Raw genomic sequence first — 10737 nt, forward strand, 5'->3', positions numbered from 1 at the left:
GAAGGGTGATTTGGCCCGACCTAGTAAAAGGGGACACGCGGACACGACCTGACCAAGAGATGACAACTCAACATGACAAGTTCAGTTCGTAACAATGGAGCTCGCGTATTCAGTCACCTTTGGACAAAGGCCACGGCTTAAGGATTACCTCGGAGCAAGGCCACCTCGATGCAGGTCTCACCTCGTCCTCGATGCACCTCGGTATCCAAGCCAGTTCGGAACTAAAAGGGTGAAGTACCAGTTCGAAACCAACAACTCGAATCAACACATAATCGACTCCCGCATAACCAACTCCAGAGGTCTCTCCAACAACTCCCGAATCCCTCGAGATCACGATAAGTTAATAGACCGCACCCTTTTCGGGATCACGATAAGCAATTATCCTCATTCTGTTAGAATTAGAGGAATGATATAAGCCTTACCTGTATGTTGTTCCTTTGGAAGCAGAGCGAACTCCATCTCCACATCCCGGATATCCCAGAACTCTTTTGTGTACCCCACGAATACTCAACTATATAAAGGCTCCAACCCCGATAGCATGAGGTACACGTGATTTCTCTGCTCTCTAGCTCTCTACATTCTCAAAGCTATTTCAGCTCGCAAACAGCTTACTAAATTAAGCATCGCAACGACCTCGTCGGGCTAGCCACCCCGGGTTTTCTGATCTTATTTTGCAGATTTAACTAGCTTTCCGTCCAACTGGAAGCCAGATCATCCTCCAACAGGGAGCAGTCAAATTGCACATAAAAAAAAAAATGGTAATATTGTCGGATTATTCTAAGAGTCACGTTTCTTCTAGCTAAATCAATGCCCCAATTTCACATTGGATGTGTTTGGAACTATGGGCGTTTTTTGCAATAATGCTGCCATGTAAGTGCCACATAGGTGTTTGGCACGATAAATGTTTATTAGAGATTAATTAGCTGTTTGGCACGACCATTTATCCAAAAAACATCAATAAACGGAAATGGGTGGATTTTCGTGCAACGAGCCTTGGGGAAGTGAAAAATTCCCTTACCACTATGCAAGAGGAATCCTTTTCGCAAGGATAGGAGCCACGGAGAGGGACTTGCGCAAGGAGATTTCCTTCTCATACTGACCGGAGAGGGTGTGCCACCAGTAAGTCTGTCGTTGACCGCTACAAAATCTCTCTCCTCGACACCCGCCATATGTTTCATACTGATGATCACTGCGACATTTTTGGTTTGCAGCCCTAATCTGGTAAGATGTTGCTGTTGCGTACACCAGGAAGGTGGCATCTATATGAAACTAATTCAGATCAAAAGGCTTTGATAGCCAATGCATATTCCATTAGAGTCACTTGATCTAGTCGTAATTTTCTTTTCAACCCTTGATCAGGGTTAACAAACATCATCATATCATATCCCCTCAGCATGTCTAACCTAATTTTATGCAAGTCGAGGAGGGGTGTTAACATTGAAGATAGTTTTATAAGCCAAGTCAAAAAGAAAAATTCATCTTTCCAAGTTTATACATGGCAGAAGAGACCAAGCAGGGGGTGAGTCAAGAATGGCCTTGATATCTTCTTTCTTCTTCATTTCATTTCTAGGTGTCCATTGCAACCACTTCGGGTAAAGCTGGGAACTGAGAATGTCTTGAAATGCCTGCAAACTAACCCAACCACTTCGGATAAAGTGGCGTTTATCCCCTAAATAACTCCAACGAAACCAAACATATACATTGTTTTTCAACTTTAAAATCAACCAATTTCTGGACCCTACCCACTCCCAATAAAAAACTGATTATTGGATTATCTGCAGGTGACTTCGTGGCAGTCACCAGTGGTATGGCGTGGCCAAATTGATGTCTGCATGGCAGATAAAATGTACTCATATTAATTAATGCTTATTTTAAGAATTTCCCAAACATTCTCGCCCAACCAGAGTTTGGCAATCATCAATGGACCCTCATCTTTCATACCAGCAGTTTTGATGTGCCATGTGGACATCCATTTAGCCACATGAGACCACAGATAACTCACTTTGGGTAGGGATGCCAATGGGTTGTGTTCAGTACGGGCGGGATTAAAATTTGCTCCGAAGCTTAGAATTTGTTTACAGAGTGATCATCGTGTCAATCCTCTTAAAGCTTCAAAGAGTTATTCTCATCAAGTGCTGCAGCACATTGACAGACATAACAACGTTTTGGCTCATGTTCTGTGTCTTTTGATAGGGAATGGATCAATACTCCTCTCTCTCTCTAGTATTAGCTAGGCTTCTTTTGAATCAAGGTGGTATTAAGCATCAGTCTAATTCGATTTGTTGGCACCCCTACTCTCAGTTAAGATAAGCATCACTCTAATTATTTGAGTCACAGACATGAGCCATGCTCAAATGCTTCATCCACCTCACATCTAAAACATTCTATGGGGCCAATGGATTGCACTTCTGCCAAACCCTTTATGAACTTATTGTAATCTTTTTGTTTAGCAAATGGAATTGTCATAATATCTTATTCTATTCAAAAAATAAACAAATAAATAAAATTGCATAAAACCCTTTAATATTTATATTATTAGAGTATTGTTCGTGAGTTTGAACCTCAATCTAAATCATTTAGGCAGTTTTTGGTTTGATAGAAAAGGTAGGAAAATTTGTACAAACCTTTTCTTTCAAATCAAATAACACAGCTCAGGTTTAGGTTTAGGAATTAGAGTGGATTTGGAAGAGATTAGCTACATGGTTCATGGTTGGTTGCTTTGAGATGCTACCGGATCTCGAAGAGACTTGTTGTGCCATCATAAAGGCTTTTCCAGTGGCTCCGCCTCCCAAAGCCAAAAGTAAAAACTGCCCAAATAGACGAACACTTAGGCTCCGTTTGGTTTGTGGGTTGGGATGGAAAAGGAGAAATCTTTTAAGAATTTTTTTTTTTTTCAAACGGGGGTGGGATGAGAAAAAAATAGGATGCGAAATCCCAAAAATAAGGATTTGGGGTCTCATGGAAAACTCGAGGATACATCTGGGAAAAAATATCGGGCCTTGTCAGAGAGTAGGCTCCTTCGTCTTCTCCCATCTACTTCCAGGCATTCCAACGGTCGTACCTTCGGCAACTTTTCCGGCATCTTTGAACAACGGTAAGGCATTCCAACGATGAATCTCTCCTTCAATCTTTGTTTTGCACTGATTTTCCCTCTTTTCGTCTTCTCCCATCTACTTCCCGCTTCAATCTCTCCTTCAAGCTCTTTCGTCTTCAAGCCGTTTTGCTTAACTTTTCTCTGTTCTAGCCATTTTTCCCAGGCATTCCAGGATCTCGAAGAAAATCATTGAGAACAGTGTTCCATCCGTTTTGCCCAGGCAACGAGTCGGAAATCAACACTCGCGACTTTTCAGTGATTTTCGACTGTTCTCAATGATTTTCGACTCTGTTCAAGCCGTTTTGCCCAGGCATTCCAGGATCTTGCAGAAACTCCATTGTTCTTAAGCCGTTTTGCCCAGGCATTCCAAGAGCTCGAAGAAAACCACTTAACACAGAAACTGGACATGTGAAGGCCATTTGGGCTTTTCTGGAGTAGTCGCGAGTGTCCGGTGTCCCTCATGAAGTAGTCATATGCCAAGTATCAAACGCTCCATTCACATTGCAAACCTGTGATCCTTTCTCTGCCCGGTGTCCCTTCATGGTGTCCCTTTCTCGTTACCTGTGTTTTGTCTCTACACAGACATATCAGATTCACCATGTAGAATATTAATTAGTAGTTGATTGTTTAGTGGTGTGTATGACTCATTTTCTCTGCAGTTATTACCGTTCTAACCATAGGTGCAATTCCATGGGGTTGTTTCCCTTGTTAAACTATGATGTTGTTTGATCTGTATGGAAGTCTCTGCACAATATTTCCTCTTTTCTTTATTTAAAGATAGAAAGCGAATTAGATAAGAATTCAATATTGAACTTGTTGCACATTAGAGAAGTTAGGTTTGACTCTCAAAGATGATGCCATCTGTTTCTTGATTATTATTTGTGGGCATAGTTGCAGACTTGCGTTTAGGTGATCCACATAGGAACTGCTATGTGTGTACTTTTCAGCTGCCATCTGCCCTGTTTTCAGATTTTATTATTTATGCTGTTTTCTTTTTAGACTTCCTTCATGTTAAATTTATTATTATTAGATTTTATTATCAGGTTGTATCCTTTTATTATAATTATCAGATTTGATCCAATCAACTGAGATTGGATCCTTTTATTATCAATAGAATATAAATCTTGATAAATCTCAGTTGATTGGATCCTTTTATTATCAGATTTATCAATAGAATATAAACAGATCCAATCTCAGTTGATTGGATCCTTTTATTCCCCCATCTTTCATAATTATAATTATCAGATTTTAGACATATGTTGATAAATCTTGCTATCTAACTCTCAGCATATAATTCAGATATGTAATGTGGAAAACTTTTACTGAGATTGGATCCTTTTATTCATTGTTGTAATTGGGTGATGCCTTGTCACTATCATCTTGTAACTTTTCTTTTATTTTAATGGGATTTTCATTTTTTTACTTATCAAATATATTTTAATGGAATTTTCATTTCTTTTATTCATTGTTTTATTTTTGCAAGAACTTAAAGTTTTCATTTATTAAAATATATATATATATATATATATATATATATATATATTTTAATAGAGAGAGAGAGAGAGAGAGAGAGAGAGAGAGAGAGAGATTCACAAAATGTATGGAAGGACGGATAATTAGGTAGATAGATTCATGGACAAATAGGATTTATTTTTTGGGTTGGGCTGAAGATTCAACCAAGCAGATGTAATAGTGTATCATATTTGTGCTTCCAATATAGTAAAAGATGTAATAGTTGTATCAATAGAAGATGCCGTGATAAGGGGTTTCCTTCAGAATTAGTTGGGATCTTGCTCTATGATTGTAGTTAACAGGATAGCCCTTAGATTAAGTTGAGGTCTCTCTCTCTCTCTCCCCTCTCCAAGGATTCAAAACAATTTCCCCCTGTAGTTCAATCTGTAGGTGGCATGAAAGTTACTCGAATCTGGAAGTGGCAATCATTCAATAGCTCTCTATATATTTGTAGTATCCTATTTTAAACCTTTAAAAAAGAATGATATAGTTTGACATCATGCTGATTTTACCAATGCAGAAAGTTCACTTGCTAAGAATCCAAAAGCAGTAGTTTTTCAGGTAGAAGAGTTTTGTTTTTGGTATTTTGATTTCTTAACGTAAGTCTAGTGTTTACATATTCCATGATCATGCTTTAATAGATTGGAATTGGTATTCCCAAAGTTCTTTTTCTTTTTTCTTTTATTGAAAAAAGGTAAAGTAAGAATTTTATTGCGTAACATACACAAGAAAAGAATACAACATACACCCAAGAGTAGAGGGCAAGACAAACAAACCAGTCCCCCCACCTGGGACAAACATCACATTGCACATCCCATAAGCTCTTCGAGTTCAGCAACAGGAATATATTCTGGTGCTTGAAGTCATCTACAATGCCTTTTCTTTTAATGTTAGAGAGTCTACTATTCCTTTCTTCCCACACAGTCACCTTCTTACTAGGCCAGGTAATCTCCAGTCTAGCAGCAATCCTTCACTGAGCAAGGCATCGACCAATTCAGACCAGCAGCTTTGATGAAGTGCCACCAGATCTCAACAAGTTACCAGGAAATGGATGCAAAGATGGTCAACAGACGCAGCCTCCCAGCCACAGTTAAGTCCTAGATCAGCAAATTGCTTCTCAAAATAAAACTCTTGGTAAGACACTTACAAAGGGGTGCAGCCCAAACCAAGAAATTCAGCTTCAAGGGGACATTGGGTTCCAGACCTACTTGGTTGGAAAGCACATTTAGTTTGACCCATTCAACCCACACACAAATGGTTTAACAGAAAATTGCCCATCATAATTCCATCTCTATCTCCAAATTCTCCACTTGTCCATCTGATTTACCTCAACAGACTGATCCTTCAACAACTGAAGCAGCCAACAACCCAATCCCGGAAACTTCTCCTGAATCTGGAACTCCAAATCACATTTCCCCCAATAATCTCATAAAACTCTGCAATTGAGGCATCCTTATTCTTGTCTAATCGAAATAATTGAGGGAATAACTCTTCCAAAGAAGTTTCAGCACACAACAATATAGAATACTTACTCCAGTGCCTGGGCAATACCGATCCAAGTTCTGTTAATCTTTTTTACATTTGTATATCTTTTGTTATGGTTAGGCTTGGCAAAGTCAAATTATTACATATATAGGGAGAAAACGAACAACTGTTCTGAAATGCTAAAGCATGAAGTAAAAGCTTTGCGAGTCTACCTTCTTTAGTAAATAAATAAACTATGTAGAGTATGGTAAATTTTCTCATTCGTGCACATTTTTTTTTTTGAAAGCTTACTTTAGGATGCTTTGTGAGTCTAATGATACTATTTTGATTTTCTGAAAGCTTGCTTTATAGGATGCTTTGTGAATTTTGATTCAATGGAAGCTAGAAGACTGAATGCCTAATTGCTTCTCTCCACCTAGTTTCTAGGCCTGCTCACCTTGTGGCCCAAAAGGCCAAATAGTTGGATGATTTCTGTGTCAACCCACTTGTATTTGAAATAAAACTTAATTAATTCAATTAACCATTTTTTTTAATTTTTTTGGCAAATATAAACACTTTCTTATATGTTTGCTATGTTTCTTGTGTTGCAGGAACACTTGGCATTAGAGAGCAATAGAGGCTGCAAACTTGTAGAAATTTATGATAAACCTATGACAAACTTATGGACTATGCATTGATTTCTTGAAACCAAAATTTCTCATTTTGGGATGTATATTTGAAGGAAGATTTGGCCCAACCTCTCTATTACGTGACATGTGGCAGAAACAACAGCTCGACAAAAGGGGTCAAGCCTAGGCGGGAACAAGGGGACACCAGCGGACTGAACTCCCTACGGGGGGCCCGAACTCACCCTTTGTAACAGCTCGGGATACACCTCGCCGAACTGGCCAACTTTGTAACAGCTCGGGATACACTTCGCCGAACTGACCAACTTTGTAATAGCTCGGGATACACTTCGCCAAACTGACCCACTTTGTAACAGCTCGGGATACACTTCGCCGAACTGACCCACTTTTGTAACAGTTCGGGATACACTTCGCCGAACTGACCCACTTTGTAACAGTTCGGGATACACCTCGCCGAACTGACCTGCCCTATAGATACCTCCGAGCTCAAGACCTTGCCTTGCTCAGCACTTCGCATCACCTTCTAGGCACCAAAACCAAACAAGTTGTACCATGCCTGACACTAAGGAAGTTCGTGCCCGAGGGCGCCGCGCCTGACTGACTTGGGATCTGACGTTTGGCGGCAGCACTCTAAACGGCCACCTGCCACCGCCACTGACACCGCCATCTCCAGTTAGAAAGACGGTTAGGCAGTGACGGTTCTGTCTCAGCAGAAAGGACGATGACCGAATTGACAAGCACAAGGGTAATCATACCCGACCTGACAAGGGCCTCGGGGCGAATGCACAAGGTGATTATAAGAACCCCCTGCCCCCCGACAAACGAGGTATGCAAACTTTGTGCTATCTGGTATTACCTTGTTTTTGAAGGATTCTAACTTGAGCTTCGGAGCCTCTACACCGGGTTCCCCCCAGAGCTTCCCCATCTCTTCCGTTTCAGGTTCCCTGCTACCCCGTTTAGAAGCAAGGCCGCGGACAGCTAAGACCGGCCGGATCGCGTTCCATCAATTGGCGCCGTCTGTGGGAACACGCTTCAAAAAGCCTCCCTTTAAACTTCGATAACCCCTTTTCTTTAAAAAACCCAACACTCATGGCCTCTTCCAGCAACACCGGACGTGCCACGGAGACAAACGCCACCGGAGAACAACTTCAAGTCCCCGTGGTGTGCGTTGGACAGTTCACCATCCCCCTTTCGGTGGATGGGATCCCCAACTTGAACGCGCCACAAGCAGTGGCACCCGTAAACCCTCCTACCATATGCATCCCCTTTCCTCTCTCCATTGAGACAACCTTCACTGAACCGACTGCCGTCCCCCTGGCAGCCAGCCAAAACGGGTTGGACGACTTGATACAGTACATGCGGGCAATGCAAGCCCAAATGCAACAGTTCCAGCAGCACCAGCTTCACCAACACCAAGTATTGCACAACATCTCCTAGTATCACTATCAACAGTAGTTCCCCCAACTGCCACTGAACCAACCACTACTTCCACCTCGCCACCCTGCTCTGAGGCCGGTCAAGGACAGTACAAGGCCCGCTCAACAGCGAAGACGCCGGCGAAGTCGCCGAACTGTCACCCGTGCTTTGTCGGAATTCAGAGGCAAAGACACGAGCTCGGACGAGGTAGGGGCTGCCCCGATTCTCTCGGTTCCTTCCCCCCTCGCATCAGAACTCCTGGCGGTCCCCTTACCCAGAGACTTCAAGCTCTCACCTCTGGACAAGTACGACGGGTCCTTCGACCCCAACGACCACATTGACGCCTTTCAGTCCCAAATGCACCTCGCCAGGGCCAGCGAATCGTGCATGTGCGTGGCCTTTACCACCACCCTTAGGGGGGTAGCCCGCACTTGGTACAGGAACCTGGCCCTCGGGTCAATAAAGTGCTGGGCCCAGTTCGTGCAGGTCTTCACCGCACACTTCGTCACCAGCCAACGGTGCCCTAGAACAGAGGAAAGCATCTTCGGAGTAGTCCAAAGAGAAGGAGAATCCATCCGGGGTTACATCAAGCGATTCAACGAAGCATGCTTGCAGATACCGCGGTTGGACCCTGCAGTGCAGCCCGCAGTGCAGCTCGCAACGGCCAAAAGAGTGGTGACGCACAAAGAATTCAAATGGCACATGGTGGCAAACCAGCCTGCAACCGTGGTCGAGTTCCTTAAGCTCGCGGATAAGTTAATGAGGACAGAGGAAGAAATCAACCAACGGACCAAAGGCGGGAACGAGAAAAGAAAGAGAATGCGAGCTCTCCAAACCGGTGGATAGAAAAAACCCGACTCGGGAGCCGAAGCCGAACCCGAACCAGTCGTTCCGGGCTCCCCTAGCAGTTCGGACGGACTACATGCCGTTAAACACGAGGCAGACGGACATCTTAATGACGATCAAAGACGCCCCGTACGTGAAGTGGCCACCTCGCCTAAAGGGAAATCCGAACGAGAGAAATAAGAATTTGTATTGTAGTTTTCATAGAGACCATGGTCATAGTACCAAGCAGTGTAATAACCTCCGGGACGAGATAGAGGGGCTCATCCGTCGTGGATAGTTGAGAAACTTTGTACAACACAACAATAATAACAATAAGGCAGGTCGGCAAGGGGAGCACGAAAAAGATGCCCCCGAGTCTAGCAACAGACCTGTTGAATCGTTGCAGCGGGAGCTTACGGAAGAGAGGCCAGTTCGGGGAACCATCCACGTAATCGTGGGAGGTTCGGTGATAGCGGGGTGTACCTCGGCAGTAGCCCGGACTTCAGTTTGCGAAGCGGCCCTCGAAGAACGGAACCCCCCAAAGAGACCAAAGACCGAAGAACCAATCATCTTCACGGAGGATGACGCGCGAGGGGTCCATTACCCCCATGATGACGCGCTTGTCATTAAACTAAGGATCAACGACTTCGATGTCAGGCGCGTACTCATAGACTCGGGCAGCTCAGCGGACATCCTCTTCAAATAAGCATTTGACCAGCTACAGTTACAGAGGAGCAAGCTGAAGCCTGCGAACACTCCCCTGGTGGGTTTCAGCGGAGAGGAAGTCAGGCCCCTCGGAAAAATAATCGTCCCTGTGGAAATCATAATCAACCATGATTTCTTGGTAGTCGCGACCCCCTCCCCATACAATGCCATAATAGGGCGGTCGATCACGCATATTCTACGGGCAGCGGTCTCCACCTACTATTTGGCCATGAAGTTCCTTACGGACTTCGGTGTAGGGGTAGCACGGGGCGACCAGCTCGAGTCCCGCAAGTGTTATGTTGCCGCCCTGAACGGAAAAACCAAGGTGGCCGACGACCTCGAACTGGAGCGGCCTACGGAGCAAGGTGAGGAACGAGCTTCACCCACGGAGGAAACGGTCGCAATCCTGACTTCGGCTATGGACCCAGCTCGCACACTTCAGGTCGGAGCTTCCATCGAGGATACCCTACGAACCGAACTGGTGAGTTTTTTACTTCAAAATTTACATATTTTTGCCTGGTTCGCGGTCGACATGCCTGGCATTAGCCCCAGACTGATAACTCACAAACTGAATACTGACCCTGTAGTCAGACCCGTTAGACAGAAGAAACGCAACTTAGCCCCGGAACGCTAGAGGGCGGTCGACGAGGAGGTCGAGAAGCTCATCGCAGCAAACTTCATAAGGGAAGTCTATTACCCGAGCTGGGTGGCCAACCCAGTGTTGGTAAAAAAGGCAAATGGCAAGTGGCGCATGTGCGTCGACTACACCGACCTGAACCGAGCTTGCCCGAAAGATTGCTTCCCCCTTCCCAGAATTGACTGCCTAGTGGACGTGACCTCGGGAAACGAGTTGCTAAGCTTCCTGGACGCCTTCTCGGGCTACAACTAAGTCAGGATGGACCCATCCGATGAGGAAAAAACCAGCTTCATAACCGAGTTCGGCCTGTATTGCTACAAGGTCATGCCCTTCGGACTAAAAAATGCCGGGGCAACTTTCCAAAGACTTGTAAATAGGCTATTTCGGGCCCTGATTGGCACGAAGATAGAGTGCTATGTAGACGACATGGTCGTCAA

The 10737-nt window shown here is 44.1% G+C and overlaps 1 long non-coding RNA gene across 2 annotated transcripts; it reads left to right on the forward strand.

Annotated features, from left to right (window-relative positions):
• The first annotated feature begins 2659 nt into the window (after positions 1-2659).
• On the forward strand, positions 2660-6843 carry LOC148863091 (uncharacterized). 2 transcript variants are annotated; one of them, XR_016109126.1, is made up of 3 exons: positions 2799-3094; positions 3245-3574; positions 6682-6843. It is a non-coding gene; the product is annotated as an uncharacterized LOC148863091 (long non-coding RNA). The 2 variants fall into 2 exon arrangements; XR_016109127.1 differs by lacking the exon at positions 3245-3574 and having other exon boundaries at positions 2660-3094.
• The last annotated feature ends 3894 nt before the right edge of the window (positions 6844-10737 follow it).

Source organism: Nelumbo lutea, chromosome 3 (assembly GCF_056320005.1).
Source record: "Nelumbo lutea isolate HS-2025 chromosome 3, American lotus-T2T, whole genome shotgun sequence".
NCBI lineage: Eukaryota > Viridiplantae > Streptophyta > Magnoliopsida > Proteales > Nelumbonaceae > Nelumbo > Nelumbo lutea.